Raw genomic sequence first — 15,323 nt, 5'->3', positions numbered from 1 at the left:
CTCCTGGGGCATCTTTCCTTTTTTTTTTTTACCCCTCCTTAGCTTTTTGCGCGCTCTTTTATCAGTTTGCTCCCACCCCACGTAACAGGGGGGCAGTGACAAGGACGAGGAACACACAGTCACCGCCGTCACCGCGGCCCTGCCGCCATCCTGCCCTCCGCCATTTATCGCCCTGTTTTTGATTTTTTTTTTTTTTAATCTGTCCCTGTCGCTTGGGTTGAGTGGAGAGTGGAGCCTCTGTGGGGGTGTCGGCCACTGTGCCCCCCAGAGAAGTCAGGGGAATGGAGACGGCCGCTGCCTGGCCTGGCCCCCGGGGGACGGTGGCTGGTCCCCCGGGGGTTCTGAGGGGCGGAGGAGGGGGCGGGGAGGCGTCTCTCCAGGTGTCAGGAAGGTGCTCGGTGGCCACCAAGGTGGGGCCCCTGGCCTGCCCGGCGGGCCAGGGGGGAAGGGGCTACAGATGTGTGAGCGAAGGGCTCCAGCAGGCGGGAGCAGGTGGCCGCCTTCCGAGCACTTGGGGAGGCTCCCCCCGTACCCCTCGGGGACAGCTTGCCCGCCTCCTCAGCGCCCCGTCTTGCCCCCAGGAAGCTCAGAGCTCCGCGGGGCTTCCTGGCGTCCAGGCGGGGTGAGGTTGGGTGGTAGGAGAGGCCGGGAGAGCCGGGCCCCGCAGAGCAGAAGAGCTGCGCAGTTTTCTGAGCGCTGGGTCGCTTGGGCCCCGAGGCCCTCGGGTCTGGTGACACGACGCGGCCACCACTCTCGGCACCTCGGGCTGTGGCAGGGACCCGGGCGGCTGGGGGCTTACCTCACCCCCGCCTCTGCCCCCAGCGCAGTCCCCCTGCACAGCAGCCCGACTAGTGAGCTAGAGGCCCGACACCTCGGGGCCCCGGTGACGGGGCTGGCACGGCCCAGGGGGCGGCTGTGCCAGTCCACCCCAGACACAGCGGGCAGCTCTCCGTGGGTCAGCTCCATCCCGACCCGGGGCCCCTTCCGACCTCCGCGCCCAGCTCGTGGCCCTCCATCCTGTCTCTTCCCCAAGTCCCCCAGCTGTCTTCAGCGGGACCCCCTCTCGGGTCTCTGAGCCATCACGCGAGGACCCCCACGCGCAGAACACCTAGAATCACCATGCCTGCCGCCCCATCCACCGCGCGGCTGTGTTCTCCTCCTCTCGCCCGTAACCTGCTGTTTCTGGCAGAATCCACAGCCTGGGTTTTGTCTTTAACCTTTATCGCTCGCAATCCCAATAAAGCATTTAAAATTATTTTTTCTCAGTCCTCTGCTCTTTCGTTGGGGTACCTGGTCGGGGGAGGGAGGGGAAGTCTGAGTCCTGGGAAGGGGGTGGGATAGGAAGAAGGGGCAGGGAGACCCTCAGGGGGCACCTCTCTGGGCCCTCACAGCGATGGGGTGTAGCGAGAACCACCAGACGGCCTGCTGCCCTTGGCAGTTGGGAGGGGGCTCCAGGGCCATCTCAAGGCCCAGATCCTCAGAGTTCAGGGGTGGGCAGGGTCCTGGGGGCTTCTGCAGGAGCCCACTAATGAGGAGCAAAGAGCCTTCACTGTCGGTCAACCCCAGGGAACTCTCCCAACCTCGGGGGACAGGGTGTAGGGGGTCAGCCAGGCTCTGAAAGCTTCTGGACACTGTTGCCATTGCCAGAGATGGAGACCCAGGGCTGCTCACATCTGGAGACTCATCACCTGTGTGCCCACCTGCATGAGCAGACGGGAGCCCCTGCCCCCAGGACAGAAGCCCCCCCCCGCTTGGAGACTCGTCACCTGTGTGCCCACCTGCACGAGCAGACGGGAGCCCCTGCCCCCAGGACAGAAGCCCCCCCCGCTTGGAGACTCATCACCTGTGTGCCCACCTGCACGAGCAGACGGGAGCCCCTGCCCCCAGGACAGAAGCCCTCCCCCGCTTGGAGACTCGTCACCTGTGTGCCCGCCTGCACGAGCAGACGGGAGCCCCTGCCCCCAGGACAGAAGCCCCCCCCCGCTTGGCCCTGCACCAGCACCCAGACCCCGCTGGCTTCTAAGTGCCCACGCTCCTCGGAAGACAGTGAGGCTGGCCTAGAAATGCTTGAGGGCTGGCCACCCTCCCCCGCTTATGTACCCCCATGCCCTTGGTCAGCAGGTCCGCCGGTGGGCAGAGGGCAGTGGCTGGGCCTGGTGCCGGGCAGCCTCCGGTGGGCAACCAGGGCTCTCTGCCCCATCTGGGTCGGGGAGGCCCTGCACGTAAACCCACTCGCTCCTTCTCTGATATTTACCACTTGGCCTGGTGCTGAGGTGTGGCCTCGGGGGGTCTCGAAGGGTGTCTCCAGGGGTGGCCACGCTGCCCATGCCCACTGAGAGCTCAGTGTGGTGGGGGGGAGCTGCCTGGAGGAGGTGGGATCAAGAATGATGGGAGCACTGTGCTGGATGGGGGAGTGTCATGAGCTGGGGTTGGGGTGTGGACCCAGCTCGGGACCCTCTCCCCAGCACCGCCTGCCGCTGAGACAAGCTCAGAGCTTGTCTCCCACCAGCCCTGTGCGTGCAGCCCAGCGCGGTGTCCCCCCACCTCGGGACCCTCGGGTTGCTGGGTTCACGGGCTCCCTTCCCCCCAGCTCTGGGCAGCCCATCCTGCTCACCCACTGCAGCCGAGTCACCCCCGCCTCTGCCCACACCCCGCTTCCCCCAAGACCCCTGTGGCCTCCCTCTGGTGGGCAGCCCTGGGGGCAGCCAGCCCTGCTCTGGTGGCCCTTCTGAGTAGCCCCAGCCTCAGCTCACTGCCCTCGCCACCCCCACCCCGTTTGGCTGGGTCCAGCCAGGTCCCAGGTGCCCTGGTGTGCCCAGTCTCCCCTTTCTGCCCCTCCGCCTTCTCTGCAAACTCTCAGGGCACCCTTAGGGCTCCATCCATTCATGCCCATGCGCAGCGCCCCAGGCTCAGTGTCATGGAGGCAGAAGCTGGGGTGATTTTCAGGAGGAGAGAGTGACTCAGGAATGCGGGCCTGGAGCGGGCGAGGGTGCGGGCCCCTGGGGGGAGGGTGAAGAACTGGGGCACCTTGGGCTGGGATTGGGGCTGCTGCAGGGGGAGGGGGCCCGCGTGGGGAATGAGATCAGAGACCACCATCATTCACTTAAGGAGTATTTAGGGACTTCTGTCGGGGTGGGCTAGTGGGTTGAATAGTGTCCTTCCCAGAAAGATATGTCCAGTTCTAAGCCCCAGAGTCCTCAAGCGTGCCCTGGTTTGGGCAAAGGGTCTTCGATGTGATGAAGTGAAGGGTCTGGAGATGAAACTATCCTGGATTTAGGGAGGGCCCAGACCCAGGGACAGGATGGGGGAAGGACGCAGAGGAGGGGCCGTGTGAGGATGGGACAGAGACTGGGGGGACGCGGCCACAAGCCAGGAACCCCAGAAGCTGGACGAGGCAGGAAGCAGAAGGACCCTTGCCTGGAGCCTCTGTAAGGAGCCTGGCCCTGGACACCTTGATTTTAGCCCGGTGAAACTGACTGCAGGCCTCTGGCCTCGGGGACTGGGCGAGACTGCATTTCTGTAGTTGTAGGCCATCCCGTTAGTGTCCTCGAGGAAACGAGTTACATGAGGGCACACTTCCAGAGACCAAGGGTTCTGCAGGGACAGAGTGCGGTGGGGGGCCACATCTCCCACCGGTGGGTCCCTGCGCGTCTCCACTCCTGACCACCACTCGCAGGCCAGGTGGCCTTCTGAAACATAGACCGTCCCGCCCCTGGTCTTGGCTTCCTTGCAGACAAGCAGATTCCTCGTGATGGCTTGGCCCGGGGCTGGCTTAGCACGCGTGGTGTCCCTGCCTGAGGGCCTGGGCGCCGGCTGCCTCTGTCCGGATTGGGACCGCTGTCCCTGCGGGCGTCCGGCTCCCTGAGCACCCTCTCAGGAGTGTGCCCTGTGCGCCTGTCCCTCGACCACCTGCTGAGTGAAGAGGACACGGGAAGGGCCCTGGGCTTGAGCGTGAGCCCCGGGCAGGACTGCGTTTGCTGAGCTGGAGGCCCTGGGCAAGCACCTGGCTGCTCACCCCACTGTGTCTCCACGGGCCTCTTCACCTGAGCTGCAAAGTGGCACCTGCCGGGCCCTATGCCGCCTCTCAGTGCGCTGTAGACCCCCGGCCCAGCATGCTCACGGCTGCCACCCTCGCCTGCTCCAGGGCCCTCTGCCCTTCCTTCTAGGCCCTCAGCTACACCAGCCCCTGGACACAGCTGCTTCCAGCCTCGGTCTCTGCTCCAGCCGCTCTCGATGTGCGCCTGGAGGCCCCTGGCCTGCTCTTCCCATAGGGTCCTTCATAGCTCCCACGGGCCCCCGGGCAAAGTGGAGTGCAAGCCTCAGGCCAGGCCTTCCTGGGGTCTTAAGCACCCAGCACGCTCTGGCTCCTCGGGGGTCATGTCTTGGTCCCCATCCCCCCCTGCCCAGCTCCCAGGGCCCCTCCTCTGCCTGCCCCCGCTCTGCCCCCTACCCGCTGGCTCTGCCCCTCACCCTTCCAGCTTCACAAAGCCTGGCTGCTCTGCCTCCTGGGCCCTCTAACCCCCGGCACCCTTTCCAGTGTGCTGCGCTGGCTCACCACTCCCCCTACCCCTGGGTCTCTGGGGCCCGGAGCCGCCCCTCCGTGTAGACAGGGGCCTGGCGTTCAGCCCCCTGCCTGTGTCCCCAGGCCTGCCACACCACAGGTGCATTGTCCCGCCCATTATCAGGTCCTCCCGAGCTCTCCAGAGCTCTCGGGGGAGCCCCCAGGGCAGAGCCAGTCAGGAAGAAGGCCCTGGAGGCTGGGGGCAGGGACCCCATCACACCAACCCCTGGGGAACCCCTCGCCTCCCAGCCCGTCTGCTCCCCTCCTTCAGGGGAAGAGCCCCGCCTTCCCACGTGACCTCATCCCTAGTAACCAGCGTCCACCTGCCTGGCGGGTCCCGGCTCCCGGGGTCCTCCCATCTCCTGTGGCCAGGGCCTGGTGCCCAGTGGGCACTCCCGCGCAGGTGTGGCCACCCCAGGAGGCCCGGCCCTACCTGCCCAGCCCCCTCTGGCCTCATTAGGGTAGCTCCAGCCTCTCCCTCCCCAGCCCAGCCAGCCCCGGCCTCCGCGGCCAGAAACCGCAGAGAAAATGCCTGTTTGTGCCAGTTATGCCGAAAGCAAAACAGTTTGTGGTTTGTGACCCAAATTTTTTGCCTTTTTTTTTTTTTTCAGAACATAACAAAGCTCAAGACAACTCCCCCCACCTCCACCCCCCAGGCAGACAGAAACGATCTGTTTACACTGGCCCTCGCCCCGGGCCGGGCCCTCCGCACTGGGCGGCCTCGCAGAAGGGGTACAGGGCCTGGCCAAGGGGGGCGCCCCCAGGCTGGGGTGCTGGTGGCGGGGGGCACACTGGGGGCTGAGGGTGCGCCTCCGCCTAGCTGAAGAGGGATTCCACAGGGCCCGCACAGAGGACTGGGCGGGCTGACAGGGTCCCCGGAAGCCCCCAGCTGAGTCTGCCATCAGCCCCAGGCCCCAGCCCTTCTCACGGACCCTCGGGGTGACCAGTTCAGCCCATGACCCGCCTGCCCTCCCCGCATGGCACCCCCTTTTCCCCGCTGCCCCTTGTCTTAACACCCCGGGGGTGTGTCCCCTCATCCAGTTCAGTATGGAGACCTCTGCGGGGGGCACATCCTCTGTCTTGGGGGCGGGCACCCGGGGGGGGGGGTGCCCGTGTCCGCGGAGCGGCAGGTGTAGACCTTGGGGTTCCCAGCCCAGACTGGGGGACTGCGAGGCAGGGCTCCTCCCAAAACCCAGCAGGGCCAGGCACGTGGGGGCCAGGCAGGATGCAGGGCGCCCTGGCCAGGGGGAGGGAGCGGACCCCTCCCCACTCTGACCACTGTGCTCCGCCCCGCCCGGGAGACCCGTCCCTGTGTGCAGCTCTCCCCTGGCCCCTCCTCGGCCCGCGTGGCATCTCCCATCCTTCGGTTACCCCTTGCCCTGCGCTGGGGCCAGGGAGCCAGAGCCTGAGGAGAGGGAATTCCTGGGCCGAGGGCTTGGGTGTCCTGCGGGCAGACCCACAAGCACCAGTGGGGCTGAGGCGAAGGGCCCTGGAAGCCCCTGCGCCCGAGGAGGCCCACCAGAGGGGGAGACTTTGCTGCTGACTCCGAGGCTGGAAGGGCGTTCGAGGCAGAGGGAACAGCCTGGGCGGCTTTGGAGCGACCTGAGGTCTCAGGGGCAGAGCCGCTAAGGTGCAGTTCTGGAGACCAGGAGGAGCTTGAGGGTGGGGGTGGGGGTGGGGCTGGAGGGGACAGAGGTCCCAGGGAGCCGCAGGATGGGGAAGAGCTGGGAGTGGTGGCCCAGTGCCCCTGCACCAAGGCGGGCCCAGGCCCCCCACTCCTGGCAGGTGGTGGAGGCGGGGAGGGCCGCCTGCCCTGAGCCCTGGAGACGAGCCGGGTCTGCTGCTGCCAGGCCGGCAGCCCGCGCCCCCTCATCCAGCCCAGCATCATTTTGGGAAGGCCTGGCCCTGCACCTCTGCTACCCCCTCCCTTCCTTGTCATCCCTGGCCTCCCCGAGATCAGGACCAGATGTGCCGCTGAGCAGGAATTCTAGCTATTTGGTTAACCAGTCACTCCAGGGAGTTTCTGATAAGGCGATTTGGTTCTCAGCGGAGTCTGGGAGGGGGAGGAGTGAGAACAAGCGGCTCCCGCCCCCACCCTCCTTGAGTCCCGGGGCCTGGGATGCCCGCTGGCCAGGGTCTCGCCCAGCCAGGCCGCTCTGGGGAAGAAAGGCTTTCCGGGCCTTTCCAGGCTGCCTGTGCCAGCAGGTGGGTGCTAAGGCTGCAGGGGTGTCCGCCCCCAGGGGCCTGGGTGCAGAGCTTCAGTGGGAGGGGAAGGAGCCCACACCGGGGCGAGGCGGTGTGCTCCCTGCTGTGACGCCTACAGCACCCCTGTGAGTGCGCCGCCTCCCAGCAGCTGGTCCTCCCCTCTCTCATCTTTTACCCACTGACGATGGTGCCAGACTCTGAGCCGGGCCCTGGAGCCATGGAGATGGGTAAGGCTCCATTCCCACCCTCGAGACGGTCGTAGTGAATGAGGAACCTGGTGCATCAGCTCACGGGTAACAGGGAGAGCAGGCCTGCAGTGGCGCCCAGGTCAGGGGAGTTACCCCGGGGGGGCTTCCCACCTGAGACCCTGGCCTCCTCCTCCAGGCTGCCTCCTCCCAACAGCCACTGAGCACTCACCCCTGCGCAGGCGGTGGACCAGCCCCGCTTGGAGCTTGACGACCCCAAAAGTCATCACTCAGACTCGCCCCCCGGGTCTTGGGACAGCCTCTTACCTTGTTCCACTCTGCTCTTATGGTGGCTTCCTGGGGCCATTTTGACCCTCTCTCTGGTCTCCCAGCCCTTAAACAGTTAGCTTACATCCCCGTGGACCCCAATACCTCGCCCAGGATCTGGTGCAGAGTAGAGGCTCGGCATGGGCGCCCTGAATGAACAGATGGGTGAGTAGGTGTGTGTGCATGTACGTGCGTGTGAATGCACATTTTTGTGGGTAGGCAGGGGGGTGGGTGGATACACAGATGGATGCGTTGATATATATAGGGGTCGATATATGCAGGAGACGTGGGCTCAGTCCCTGGGTCAGGAAGATCCCCTGGAGAAGAAAGTGGCAACTTACTCCAGTGTTCTTGCCTGGGAAGTCCCATGGACAGAGGAGCCTAGGGGGCTATAGTCTGTGGGGTCACAGGGTCAGACACCACTGAGCAACCAAACAAACCAAACAGCAGCAAAGGGGACTGCGGGCCAGCGGCCATCTGCTGTGCTGCTCTTGAGGCTGCGCCCAAGGGGGACGAGGGGCAACGCAGAGCCTGAGATTTACTGGACATTTGTCCCTGTAGCCACACTACATGCTGACTCACAGAGAAATCCGTCTGCTCTTAGAGTCAGGAACACAGTAGGGACTGAAAGATATTTGTGGATTAAATGGAATTTGAGGGTCTTGTCTAAGTGATCAGGGGCCTTCCTGGGGGCTCAGACGGTAAAGAATCTGCCTGCGATGCAGGAGGCCCGGATTTGATCCCTGGGTCGGGAAGAGCCCCTGGAGAAGGGAGTGGAGCGTTCCTGCCTGGGAAGTCCATGGGCAGAGGAGCTCGGGCAGCCACAGTCCATGGGATCGCAAAGAGTCAGACACGACGGAGCAACTCACACACAGCAAGGGAAATGCATCTGGAAACTGTCGTAAGGACCTAGAGAATCTGAACTCATCAATGAACAGGCTGCCAACTATAAGCTATAAAACCCTATCCTAGGAAAAGGCACAGGGCCCAGAGAGTTTTATGGGCAAGTTTTTTTTTCTTCAGTGTTCAAGATCGGCCCTCTACTGTACAAGACGTTTCAGGCATAGAAGATGAACACGGTTATGATTGATTTTCTGTGTTCACATGACCCTGATACCCAATCAGGAGAGCACACAGAAAAAGGAAAAACCACAGACCAAGTTCACATGTGAAGATAGACACAAAAGTTGTAAATAAAGGAGCGAGCAAATTAAATCCAGCAGTGTGTTGAATTAGAGTGATATACACCCTGGCCAAGCAGAGTTTACTTCCAGGAATGCAAGGATGACTCAACATTAGGAAATCCATTAGTATCGTTGTGTTAATAGGCCATATGATAGAAAAGAGAGGAAAGTCATACAGCAATACATTAATAGATAAGTGCCCAAACATGTTCCATAACATTTAAAATGCAATCCCCATTATAAAACTTTTTTACTAGAGAAGGCATAGACAGGAATTTCCTTAACACCAGAGAAGAAGCTCGTGTCCTCCGTCTGCTGCCTCTTCCCACCCTGCTAGCCCATCACCCTCTGAAATCCACGCCAAAATCCACGCAGCCAAATTCACCATCCATCACCCTCTGAAACCCGCCACCATCCACGCAGCCAAATTCACCATCCATCACCCTCTGAAACCCACCACCATCCACGCAGCCAAATTCAGTGCTTTCAATTAGACGTGGCCTGTCGGGCACTTTAGCTGCCACTGCCCTCTACTCTCCACGCCCCATCCTGAAACCCCTCTAGGTTACACTTCCTGTGTGAGGCTTACAGGCTCTAACAAACCAGCCCCCTTGCAGATAACAGTCAGAAACCTTGGACAACAAGCAATCAAGCAAGTGAAAAGCCACCCAGGGGCTCCAGGGGCCTGAAACCCCTCTAGGTTACACTTCCTGTGTGAGGCTTACAGGCTCTAACAAACCAGCCCCCTTGCAGATAACAGTCAGAAACCTTGGACAACAAGCAATCAAGCAAGTGAAAAGCCATCCAGGGGCTCCAGAGCAAAAAGCAGGTCGTTTTGGAAGGGCAGTCACAGTTCAGGCATCCTGAACCCCAATCTTTCTGGGCTTGAGGGACCAGGAGAAGGGGCCTGGGGCAATCAAGGTTAGCTGAAGAGTGAGGCAGGAATCCCAGAAAGAGCCACGGGAGGGGAGGTTACAGATTTTATGTATAAACTCTGCTCACGTTCCTGGCCAGAGGCGTCTCTGCAACATAACAGTCACAAAGTGTGTGATACAAGTAAAGATGACATGGCGTGCCTGGGGGCTGAGGAATAGGCGTTTTCCTCTCAAGGGGAAAGACATTAACCGGGGCCAGCTCTGAGGCCACTCAGACACTGGACTGGTCAGACACAGCCTTTAAAAGAGCTAGGATAGTGATGCCTGTGGAGATAAAGGCAAACACAGACACATGAATGAAAAGATGGGAAGTTTCAGCACACAGAAAGTGCTAGAAACATCTAAGTGGATGGGGAGGGCAGAAAAATACAGTATCTGAGATTTAAAAAATCACTGGAAGGTGTTAGTGGCAGAATGGAGATGATGAGAGAGTCTGTGAACTTGAAGACAGGCCGGGAGACGTCATCCAAGGTGAAGCAGAAGCAAAAAAAGAAAATTTGATTTTAAAGAACAGAAACTCAAGGTCATATGAATGGCATTAAAAAGTCTAACACACAGGTGATTAGGGTCCTAGTAGGGGAGGCAATGGAGGGCAGAAACGGAGAAGGCAATGGCACCCCACTCCAGTACTCTTGCCTGGCAAATCCCATGGCTGGAGGAGCCTGGTGGGCTGCAGTCCATGGGGTCGCTAAGAGTCGGACACGAGTGAGCGACTTCACTTTCACTTTTCACTTTCATGCATTGGAGAAGGAAATGGCAACCCACTCCAGTGTTCTTGCCTGGAGAATCCCAGGGACAGGGGAGCCTCGTGGGCTGCCGTCTACGGGGTCGCACAGAGTCGGACACGACTGAAGGGACTTAGCAGCAGCAGCAGCAGCAGCAGCAGGGGACGAGCAAAAGAATGGGGCAGAAAAATATTGGAGAAACGATGGCTGAAATCTGCCAAGAAGTCCGGCACAACCCAGAGAGGACCAATCTGAAGCAAACTGTGCCTGGGTTCATCAAAGTGAAACTGCTGAAAATGAAAATTCAAAAAGACAGGTTTGAAAGGAGGAGGCATCACGTTACCAGGAACAGTGTGCTAAAGCGGAGGCCAGGGAGCTGGAGGGGTGTGGGGCAGAGGGGGGGAGGCGTGCGTCCCTTCCATGGGCCACGAGACAGGCGGTGTCCTTCCTGGGCCTGGGAGGAGGCGTGACAAGGAAAAGCAGGGATGCCCGCACCTGGGGCAGGTGTGGGCCAGATCAGTGCCAAGTCTGTTCTCTCAGCTGGCCTGGGGCCTCCTGTGTAGGTGGGGTCTCGCAGGCCAAGGATGTCTGAGAGATGTCTTGAGCTCAGTGTCGAGGGCTAGGCACCCCTTCCCGTGGATGATGGGGACCTTGCCGGTGAGAACCACTTTTGGGGGCAACTGAAGAAAAGCGGCTGCTTTGGGCCTGGAGCCTCTGAGGCATGCAACTGCCGGCCCAGCCTGGCCTGGGGCTCCCAGCAAAGGAAGCCTGAGGGGGCTCAGGCCCCCTAATCCTGGTCATTCCTGCCCACCATGAGCTTTGTGGAAGCCTCTCCCAGCATCCAGGATTTCAGGCCTGATTCCCTGTGACATTCGAGGAAGGTCATTCCTGAGGGTGCCCCAGACGAGGGATGTGGGGCCAGCCGTCCAGCATGGGCTGCAGTCTCCCTGCTTGCTCTGCTTGCAATTAGCACAGAGGCCAGGCTCTTCTCCCAGCGCTTCACCAGGGAGTCAAAAGAACTCCCAGAACCAAAGGAGGCCAGCCGCTGCCAGGCCGGCAGGCAAGGCTCCTGGGGCAGCACCATGGAGGAGCTCAGGGTGGACAAAGGGGATGTAGGAGGGGTGGGGGGGACCCTGTCCTGAGAAGTCCGCACCTGACTTGGGGGCAGCCAGAGACACATGGAGGAGAAGGATGGGTCGTGGGAGCTCCAGGAATTGCATTCCTCTAGGGGAAGCTGGTCCAGGAGGGCTCCCTGGAAGAGGAGAGGCTCATAGAAGGCCTTGAAGGCCAAGAAGAATTGAATCAGGAGGGCGGACAGGCGACAGTGGGGTGGGTGCAGAGAGAAGAGGGAGGGGGCTGCAGATGCCCTCCCACCAGATATCTTTATAGGAGGGGAGTTTGCCTGGGACAGGGGCCGGGGTGGGGGGCGGCGACTCAGGGGGGAGACTGGAGCAAGGGTCTCCCAGCCCGCGGGCCTCTGCTCCAAGAGGCAGCCGCGGAGCAGGCGCCTAGGCCGGCGGCCAGCTGCACTTGAGGACGCACTTGACAACATAGTAAACTTTATTAATCCCACGGAGCGGGACTCTGGAGTGTGTCCTGATGCTCTGCGAACGCAGCGGCGGGGCTCAAGGCAGCAGCCGGCACCCCCCGGAGAAGCCCTCGCTGGGCGGCCTGAGTTCCAGGCTCAGAGGCCACCAGCCCGCAGGTGCTGGCTGCACTCTCCAAGGAGAAGGACCATCCTGTCGCAGCCTGTGGGGTCCGCTGCCAGCGATCCCCTTTGAACTTCCGAGCAGAATCTGGGGCACGGCGTTCCAGTCCCCAAAGATCCCGAAGAGCCAGGCAGCGGCATTCCCGGACCTGAGTTTTCGCTCTCAACCATGGAGAGCTTGACTTTGGACGCTTCCGCCTAACCTGGGGACTCGCACATCCCAGTGGCCACGCACAGGGAAGTGTCCTCTGAGAGAGCCAGACAGACCAGTGGCATTTTCCCCCCAATCAACTTTGCTTTGGAACAGTTTTAGATTCACAGACAAAACTGCACGGGTGATGGAGAGTTCCCCGAATCCGCCTATGTTTATGTGGAATGAAAGGCGGTGAAGGTCCCCAACCCAGCTCCTGACATCACCTGGTGTCGCCGAGGTTTCTGCTCCGTCCCCCTTCTTCTTGTTCATCATTTCTTTCATCTCCCGGGTGGAGGGGTTTTCAGAAAAGCAGCGTCTGGAGAGGCTGCTGATGGGGCTTCAGACGCCACAGTGCAGCTCACTTTTGAGAACACACCCCTTGCCGAGTCTGGGCGTGGCATCAGAAAGGAAGCCCCTGCGCCCCTGAGAAGTCCGCTGAGCGGCCCTCCCTCTCCCCAGAGACCGTGTCTCCACCGGTCACGGGGCGATGCTGAGGGACAGCACTTAACTTCCCCAGCCACAGAGCTTTCCCAAGCCTGAAGCCATGCCACTCTTCCCACTAAATATGCTTTGTGTAGAAAAGCTTACTGACTTTTTTGTTTAAAAAGATACTTTATGTTAATATGGAGTATCTTGTGACTTTTAATTCACATAGAATATTTTTTAAGATATTTTTGATGAGGACCATTTTTTTAAGCCTTCATTGAATTTGCTACAATGTTGCTTCTGTTTCTTTCTTTCTCTCTGTTTTTTTTTTTTTTTTTTGGCTGCAAGGCATGCAGGATCTTAGTTCCCTGACCAGGAATCAAACCCACATCACTTGCGTTGGAAGGTGAAGTCTTAGCCACTGGACCACCAGGGAAATGCTTAGAATATTTTGTTTTTTAATTTTAAAAAATTCAAATATTTGAGAACATTTCCATGCTTTGGTGTTAATGTCTAATCCGGGAAATCTCAGGAGATGCCACCCTCTATCAACTAACACTCTTTGGGACCCTCTATAATGTTCAAGAATGTCAAGGTGTGCCGAGGCAAGAGTAAAGGGAAACGGAGGTCACAGGGCCAGGGCTGGGAGGCAGCTCTGTGTCCACATCTGCTGGGCCTCATTTTCTCTGCGCGTTAAGACAGAGCAGAGGCGCGAGGGGCCCACACAGGCGGGCTGTGCAGTCGGCTTGTGCTCCATGGGCAGCGGCACCAAAGATCGGTCCTTGACAGCCCTCAGACGAGGACAGAACCCGTTTAGGGTTATGAGAAAACTTCACAGAGTGTTCAGAGTCCCCTCTACCCCTCTGCCCACCACACACAACATGCCCCCACCATTCACACCTTGCTCTCGGGGAAGAACTGGTCAACGTCAGTGAACTCATATTGAGACATTATTATAGGTGATGACGTTCACACTTCCCACCAGGGCTCACCCTTGGAGTTGAGCATTCTTGGGCTTGGATAGACGTATAAAGGTGGGTACTCACAGTGACAGCATCATGGGGTCCCGAGAAATAGTCTCACTCCCCTGAAAATCCTCAAGCTCTGCCTGCCCATCCCTCACCTGCCCCAAACCCCCTCAGCCGCTGACCCTTTGACTGTCTCCATTGGCCCGCCTTTTCCAGAATGTCACGCGGTCGGGCTGAGACCGCGCGTGGCCTTCTTGGACCAGCTTCTTCCCCTCAGCTGTGCACATTCACGTGTCATCCGTGTCTTCCATGGCCTGATAGCGCATTTCTCCATATCGCTGAATGATAGCACATCACTGAATGATAGCATATCCCTGAATGATAACAGCATCACTGAATGATAACAGCCCACTATCCTGGAGGACCGGCTTCTCCATCCATTTGCCCGTGAAAGGGCATCTTGGTTGCTTCTGCATCTGGACGACTCTGTGTAAACCTGCTTTATGTCAGCCTCTGTGTGCAGCTTTTCTTGCACTGTAGCTTCTCTCTTTAATCCAGTTTCATTTCACATGGCTTGCGAGTTTGCTCGGGTTCTGAAGGGAACTCCTCTCTGGCCCCTTGCCGGAAGGACCTGGTGGGGCGCACTCTGTTCCTGTAACTTCCCAGTGTTCTCTGCGGTCAGATGCTCTCTGTGTGAATGCCCACGTCTACCCCAGGTCCTATCTGTCCCTGCCAGGCGACGGCTCCGTCCTACATCTGGTTTCCCTGTGACATGTTCTCACGTCTTGCCGACTAAACCCTGCTCTGCCCTGCTATTGAGAGCATGCCCATAAAACTCGCCTCTTACCTGAGTGACATCAATGGAGGAACGGATGGAAAAGGTGTGGCACGTTCGTACAATGGAATATCACTCAGCTACGAGAAAGAATGAAACAATGCCATTTGCAGCAACATGGTTGGACCCAGAGCGCATCGGACTGAGTGAGGTCGGACTGAGTGAAGTCAGTCCGAGAAAGACAAACGCCATAAGACATCGCTTCTACGCAGACTGTAAAAAGAAATGACGCAAATGAACTTATTTACAAAACAGAGACAGACTCACAGATTTAGAGAATGAATTTACGGTCATCAGCGGGTGGGGCTGGGGGAGGGAGCGTTTGGGAACTGGGGGTTGGCATGTGCTCATTGCTGCTGCCACGTGTCCGACTCTGCGACCCTGTGGACTGTAGCCCGTCGGGCTCCTCTGCCCACAGAATTCTCCAGGCAAGAAAACTAGAGGGATTCACCACGCCTTCCTCGAGGGGATCTTTCCAACCCAGGGATTGAACCCGGGTCTCCTGCGTTGCAGGCAGATTTTTTCCCACTGAGCCACCAGGGAAGCCCCTAGGTACACACTACTATATGTAAAATAGACAACCGACACGGGCCTACTGCGTACACAAGGAGCTCTGCTCAGTGTTACGAAGCAACCTAGACGGGAAGAGAATTTGAAAAAGAATAAGATGCGTGTGTATGTATAACTGAATCACACACCTGGAACTGTCACAGCATTGTAAGCCAACCATACTCAGGTAGCAAATAAAGTTTCTTTTTTTTTTTAAAAGTTGCCTCTTATTCTGCTCACAGCGGGCATGGACAGGGAGGCCACTGTGAACCCTGACCTGCCAGGAAATGCAGGGAGCCTGCTCCCCAGCTCCGGGCCTCCTGGCTGTCCCAGGAGCTCACTCTCTCTGGGGAGAAGCCCGCTGGATGAGATGCTGGCTCTCACGCCCTGGCAGGCCGGGCCGCACCTTCAGGCACCGAGCCTTGAGGCCGAATCTCTCATCCCATCCAAGTAAGCTTTCTTGCTGTGGCTCTTTGGGGGGAGCGTAGCAGGCGCTGTGGTGTGCCTGGCCACTCACACTCG

Source organism: Capricornis sumatraensis, chromosome 8, assembly GCF_032405125.1.
Source record: "Capricornis sumatraensis isolate serow.1 chromosome 8, serow.2, whole genome shotgun sequence".
Lineage (NCBI taxonomy): Eukaryota > Metazoa > Chordata > Mammalia > Artiodactyla > Bovidae > Capricornis > Capricornis sumatraensis.
Note: the sequence above shows the minus strand (reverse complement) of the source record.